The sequence below is a fragment of the Corvus kubaryi genome, unplaced genomic scaffold (assembly GCF_017639235.1).
Source record: "Corvus kubaryi isolate FWS band 111438036 unplaced genomic scaffold, C.kubaryi_AGA036_p1.0 37232, whole genome shotgun sequence".
Lineage (NCBI taxonomy): Eukaryota > Metazoa > Chordata > Aves > Passeriformes > Corvidae > Corvus > Corvus kubaryi.
The window spans coordinates 753699-760245 of NW_024581066.1; positions in this window are offsets into that span (position 1 = coordinate 753699).

The window sequence follows — 6547 nt, forward strand, 5'->3', positions numbered from 1 at the left end:
GGTGAGGGGGCGCCGGCGGGGCCGCGGGGCGGGGAGGGCGCGGGGCCGGCGGCGGGCGCTGGGAGCTGAGGGCGCGGGGCCGCCGGAGGTCGCGTTTGGGAGTTCGAGTGCCGGGCCGGTGCCTCGTCCGTAAGAAGATGTATTTCGTGGAGGGGCGCTCTGGTAGCGGTGGCAGCGCCTGGCGGGGTGACCGGGGGGCTTGGGCGCCGCGGGCGGGGGCTGCCAGCGCGTTCCACAGAAATGCAACCTGTCCGTAGAATTTTGCAACCTGTCCTGGACGGACCGGTGGTTTGTGCCCATGACCTGGGCACATGACCTCGTTCTATATAGGGGGAAGAGTCAACAAAACATGTAGTAATACACAATTCTTTGTCCTCCCTTTGTTGAAATGTCACCCTTACTTTGGTGGTACGTGGGACACTCCGTATCATGAGCCGGTCCTGTGCTCCTGCCCAGCCAAAGAGAGATTACACAACGCTCTTTGATCAGCCTGGGTCAAAACCCGAGTGGTTTGGCAGCTTTCGGTGGTTGTGCTCCGATGGTCAAGCGAGCTTCGCACTGAACCTGTTCTGGTGCTGGCGCAAAGTGAACACAGGTGTTGCCCTGATACGGCTTCTCCCGGTTTAACTTTCGGTCCCTCGGGTGGATTCGGGCTCTTGGTGTCCAAATGCAGGCGAAAAAGCGGCGTGGAAAGGCAAAGGTTCTGTAACTGTGGCAGAAGGAGGGCATGGCACACCGAGCAATCCCAGCTGGGACGTGATTTATTGAGTTACTTGCAATTGCACGGCTGGCTTTAACAAAGAGAAAATAAGCTAAAGCTACTAGTTACAGACTCCATGTCACCAGAATTGAATGCATTCACTGCCACTTACTTATTTAGAGGAAACCAAATGGATTTGTGCGTTGCTTTATTGAATGTTTACTTGACTCAGAAAAATAGAAAGGTTATTGAATTTGTATTGTTTGTTTGTTTTCCTAGGCCATGAACATTTTTTTAAATTCTGATCAGAATTACTTTTCACTATTTTCTATACGTTGGGTACCTTGAACAAACATTCAGGAATACTTTTGAGAGAGCTTGATTACAACATCCGTCTGAAAGCCCTACCTCCCTAAGGGGCAAAACACCACGGTAGCTGGAAGAATGGGATGGGAAGTATGCACTTGTGGCATAGTAAATAGTAAACATGAGAAGTGTGCCAGGGCACGGCTCTTATCCCGTGGGGCTTGAGAAGCAAGGTAGTGTAAAAACAAAGGCACTGCAAACTTAGCAACTATACAGTGGTAATATACTCGTTGCTCCTTTCTGTTCTCAGTCTCCTGGGATTGATGTGTAGAGAGGAGCAATTAGCGTTAACAGCCATAGGGGACAGTGAAATGTGCTTTCAAATGAGAGAACATTCAAACATTCAAAACAGTTGTGAATACTGCTTGACTGTCTTCTGTGCTGGAGCTGCAAGTAATCATGGGTTCTAATTAGTTTCCTGAGAATTCGGGGAGGGGGTGTGTGCAAAGGGGAGAAGAGAGTACTAGGCTATATTTCAGTCCCCTTTAAAATGGTCATTATAGCTATGGAAGGAAGAACTCTGTAACTCAGGAGCTTCAAGAGACAACTAGGAGGCTGTGTCCAAAGCCATCCATTGTAAGTCTTCAGGTTAGGTTGCAGACAGTGGGGTCAGTACAGCTGCTGTACTGGCAGTGTGTGGTGAACAATTTACTTGTTTATATCTTGGTTTTTAAGGTACAGTTGTCAGTCTCAGAGATGTGCACAGAGTGGAGTTCCTTTTTCTAAGACTAGAACAGGGCACGTAGCAACAGGCACTCTGAAAGCAGCATTTTCACATTTGTTTGGTTGTTTCCAAGCACTTATTTGGATTTTTTTTTTAACTAATTAAGAGTTAACAGTTTGATGCCATCCTACCATCTTGTATCCATGATAATATATGTCCAGATTGTATTCTTGAATTAAAACGATCATGTAGGATGACCTATTTCTACTAAAAAACTGGAAATCAGTATATTTTTTAAAATTCTGCTCTAGATGTATCATGTCCAGTAAGGGTCTTGATACAAAGTTTCACTTCATCTTTCTCCGTGTGCTCTTGTAGATCCTGTAATCCGAACACAACCTCCTGAAAATTTCTATGGCCACAGTGAAGCCTTCAGTGCTGGGATAAAGTGGAGAGCCCAGTTTTCCCAGAAAGACCTCATATGGCCCTAATTCTCAGCCAGTCGTGTCTGAAGCTCTCTGTGTGCTGCCTCTCTGTTTTGTGGGTGGCCGGTAGCAGTCCCTGGGCAGTGCTCTCTGTGCCAGTACCCACAAGTGTAGCCTGCTGTTTGGGGTCAGCTGTTGGGCAGCAGCTGCTGAGCCCTCACAAAAACATTTGTCTTGGACTTCTCAGCTCAGACCTCATTCTGGCACTTGGCCTACTTAGGCCCATTTCAGCCTCTGCGGTTGTCTGATTTCCAGGTTGAACCAAGGACATTATGTCACCACTTCCCTACAGACTCAGACACCAAAGGTGAGGCATGAAAGAGAAGAGCTTTTGCTGAGTTGTGTCTGTGATGCTGCAGCAGTGTTAGGTACTACATTGAGACAGCAGCGCTGTGCACAAACCCAGCAAGACTGCAGGAGCTTGATGAGCCAGTGGGTGCAGGAGCAGCGCTAACAGTGTCATGGGTGCACAGGTCTGTGCAGAAGTGTCTGCAAGCTTTACTGTTTCCTAGTGCACAAATATCACAGGGGATGAAGTGAAGGTGGAAGAGTACAGCAAGAATAGTTCTTGATCTTCAGCTTGATTAGTAGGTAAGAGTTCTGTCGTCTGCCCCCTTGTGTTTAACTGAGCTTTTCTAGTATCTGTCAGTTTGTGGTGTTCCTGCTGGTTATTGATACCTCTGCTGACAGCTTCCAATTTTGCTGCATTGTTAGACGAGTTCTCCTGGAAATCACAGGTGAATTGTCAGGTCTGAAGGGTTGACAGCTTGTCAAAATGTAGCTGCTAGGTGCAGTCATCTAAGCTCTCATTCTTTCAGTACTAGTATAGAACATGTGATTGACAGCCCAGAGGATGAACCTGTTTTTTTCATGGATCAGATAAAGCACACTGTGTGACAGGGCATACTCCTCCAATGTGCAGAAGTGTCTCCTGTCAACTATGGAGAGTGGGGAGTGGGGACTTGTGGGTTATAGCCATCCCTTTTGAGTGAAAAAGTCTTGGGACTGGGCATTGATATGTTAAAATACCGGCAACCATTCACCTTTTCCCACTTCAGGGAACTAATAACCCTTTCCCTGTAGCCTGGGAACTGTAGCAGGCTTTTGCTGTCTTTCTGTTCCAATAGTTCTCACAAAGTGATGCAGTTCAACCTCAACCTATTCTTCCCCTTGAGAAAATCCTTCTTACACAGCAATCTGAGAGAGTGCTTCATCCTTGCCCTGAGTTACCAGGAAGGCAGCTGAGTTTTCATCTCTGATAATTGGCCTTTCCTGTGGTATTGATAAAAATATGAGTTGGTGCTGGGTGCAGTGGCAGTTTTAGTAGTACAGGATCCCCTTCTGCTGGAGTTCAAGCTGATGGTACTGATGGGTATTTCCTAATTCCTCTGTGCTGAAATCTAATTGGTCAGAAACTGAATAGCTTAAAAATTCCGTCTCCCGTCATTCTTCCCTCCCAGAAAAACCCATTTCTGTACACAAAAAGAAAATGATTGAAAGAAGTTCTAGTGGCTGTGTGAAACGTTTTTCTTTTCCCTGTTCTAAAACCCACTACTTTGTTGTTTCCAGTAGAAACTTTGAAGTTTATTGACAACAATTTCTTGCTGAGTGCCTGGTCTTTTAATGCTGCTTCTTGACAGTTCACTTAAGAGTAATTAATGAAGGGCATTGTTATTCCCCTTACTTTAGCTACATTACCTGTACCAGCCATGTAGATGGATGACAGACCAGCAACAGAACTGGTCTCCTGTGTCCCACTCCAGTGGTGGCTCCTTCCTGAAAACAGGATATTGCTGTCTTTGAAAGTATGCAGTTTTGTCCTGCATTGCATAAAAGCATTAAAGTCTCCCTCACTTGCCCCCACCTTTCTTTCGGGGAGGACAACTTTTCCCTTCTTTCTTTCCCTGTAATGCACACTCTAAAACCAGGAGGCAGGAGGTTTGCACTGTTCTGTTTTTAAGTGGAGTGGTAAGGAAGCCTGATCCTGAAAAAGATGCAAAAAAGAGTTACTGAGAAAGAAACAGGAGAGGAGGGCTCCCACAAGAGAGCCTCAGATAATTTTAATGAACCTGGGAGTGCTTTCCCTCTCAAATGTGAACACATTTCCAAAATAATAGGAAGGAGAAAATCAGGTATCCAACCAGGTCAGAAGGCAGCATGGTTTTCAAGAAAAAACACTATTGTGTTGTGTTTTTTCTGAGTTTGGCAGATTTAAAATATCCTTAGATTTAGTCTGTTCAGGGGTGAGTTTTCTAACTGGGGAAGAAGCAGAAATGAAGTCTGGTTATTTACCTGGGCTCTTTGAGTTAACCTGGCTTGTATTTGGAGAAACACTTAGAATAAGTGGAACAGAGCCAGCATTTCTATCAAAGCAAGGAATTCCCAACTTGGGATTTTTTTGGGAAACTAAAGCTGTGCAGAGATCAACAGCAACCCGCACAGCCCTAGGCTGGAGCATTTTCCCGGGGTGTTTAAAACCAGATGACTTGTTCTGCGTGCTGGAGAAAGTGGAGGTGAAAGAACGTGTGTGTGAGCAGCAGGTGTGGCTGCAGAGTGGTTGCCAGAGACTCTTTTGGTGCCGCTGGAAGGGAAGGCCAGGTCTCGGGAGGGCTGGCCTTGCACCCATATGCCTCTGCTGTTGTGGCCCCTGAAACTGAAAGGGATTGCTTTCTCCAGGCAGAAAAACAATTCCGTGAAAACTACTACTGCAGTTTTATCAGGGGTAAACAGATGTTTTCTGGGCTTTGAAACAGCCTCTTTGTATGTCCTTTATCTTCTCTAGCTCCTCACTGCTATGAATGTTCTTAGAGATGTTCTTATCTTACCGCAGAGCTGTTCGGATCAAGTGCAGTGGATTGTTTAAAGGTTAGTGAAAAGACTGTGCTGCCAAGAACGTCTGCTCCTGCTTTTAAGTTCAGCAGCCAGCATAGTGTTAGCACAGCTGGAAACAAAATTGCTGCGGCTGCTGGTGGCTGAAGTTGTGTCTCTCCCCAGATAACCTTTGCTGTCAGGCTGATTTGATCACTGAGGGTCCTCTGTGGCTTCCACCCACCCACAAATGTTTCTTACAAATGTTTTCAGAATAAAACGTTTTGAGGAAGCATACCTGGGTGGTTCAACACTCTAGCTGATCGTTTCTAGATTTCTTGCAAGGGCTCTATGGAAATCCTGTGCAGGATTAGCTCCTTTGGTTACTAGTGATGACCAGATCCAGGGAGCTGATGGCTGTGGCTATGTGTGTTCCTGCCCAGTCCCTTGGCATCGTCCCATACATGCTGATTTTAGTATGTCCAGAGACTTCACAGATCTGGTTTTCACTAGATGTGAGTCATGGCTTTTGCTTAGGTAAGCAGTTTAAATACCCACTGATGTGTCATTTTGTCTGGTTCCTCATTCTACATCTTAAATTTATGTCAAAACTTTATTTAATCCTTTGCCTGCTGCAGCCTATGAAGACTAGTCAGCACAATTTCAACTTGAGGCACAATTCTGCAGCTGATTCACACACACACACTTGAACTTTGTGAACACCATGTATACAGAAATGGTTTTTACTTTTCACTAGATATGAAATTCACTGCGTGTCCAGGAATCCTTTAGTTTTGTCCTGGTTTCCATGGCTGTCTGTTAAATATCTGTATGTGGTTAACAAACAAGGACTCAGTGAAGGTGGTTCCCTTAATTATTTTGTTTTCTCTGGTTTATTTTGTGATGCTAGGCAGCTGGCCTCATTCATGAGTTACCAAATTGACCTCCTATAAAATGTTAATTTAAGTCTGATATAATAGATGAAAATACTTAAAAGAGTTTGAATTATGTTGTTTGTGGATGTTTGTACGTAGTGCCTGAACCAAGTATCCACCAGCTGATAAAAGTATGTTGGTAAACTCTTGCTTTTCTGCAGTACTGTGATAAGAGTTGATTCAGTTACTGTAAGTTTCACTTGAGGTATCAAAATATTTTCCAAAAGCAGCAGAGTGGTTTCAGCTATGCTTTACAGGTATAGAAAAATAGAGCTATAACATTGTAATTTGAAATTCATGGGCTAAAGGCAGTGGGACTCCCTGCATTTAGACCTTGCTATAATCAACAGTTCTGGCACTGATGGTACTGATATTTTTAAGTTACTTGGTATAAGCTTGAACTGTATTCATTTGCAGCTACTATTTGGGGTATTTATTTTGATACGTAGTGTGATCATAGATGCATAGAATGGTTTGGGTTGGAAGGGGCCTTTAGATATCATCTAGTTCAAACCCCCTGTCATGGGCAGGGACACCTTGTGCTAGACCAGCTTGCTCAAAGCCCATCCAACGCTTCCAGGGATGGGGC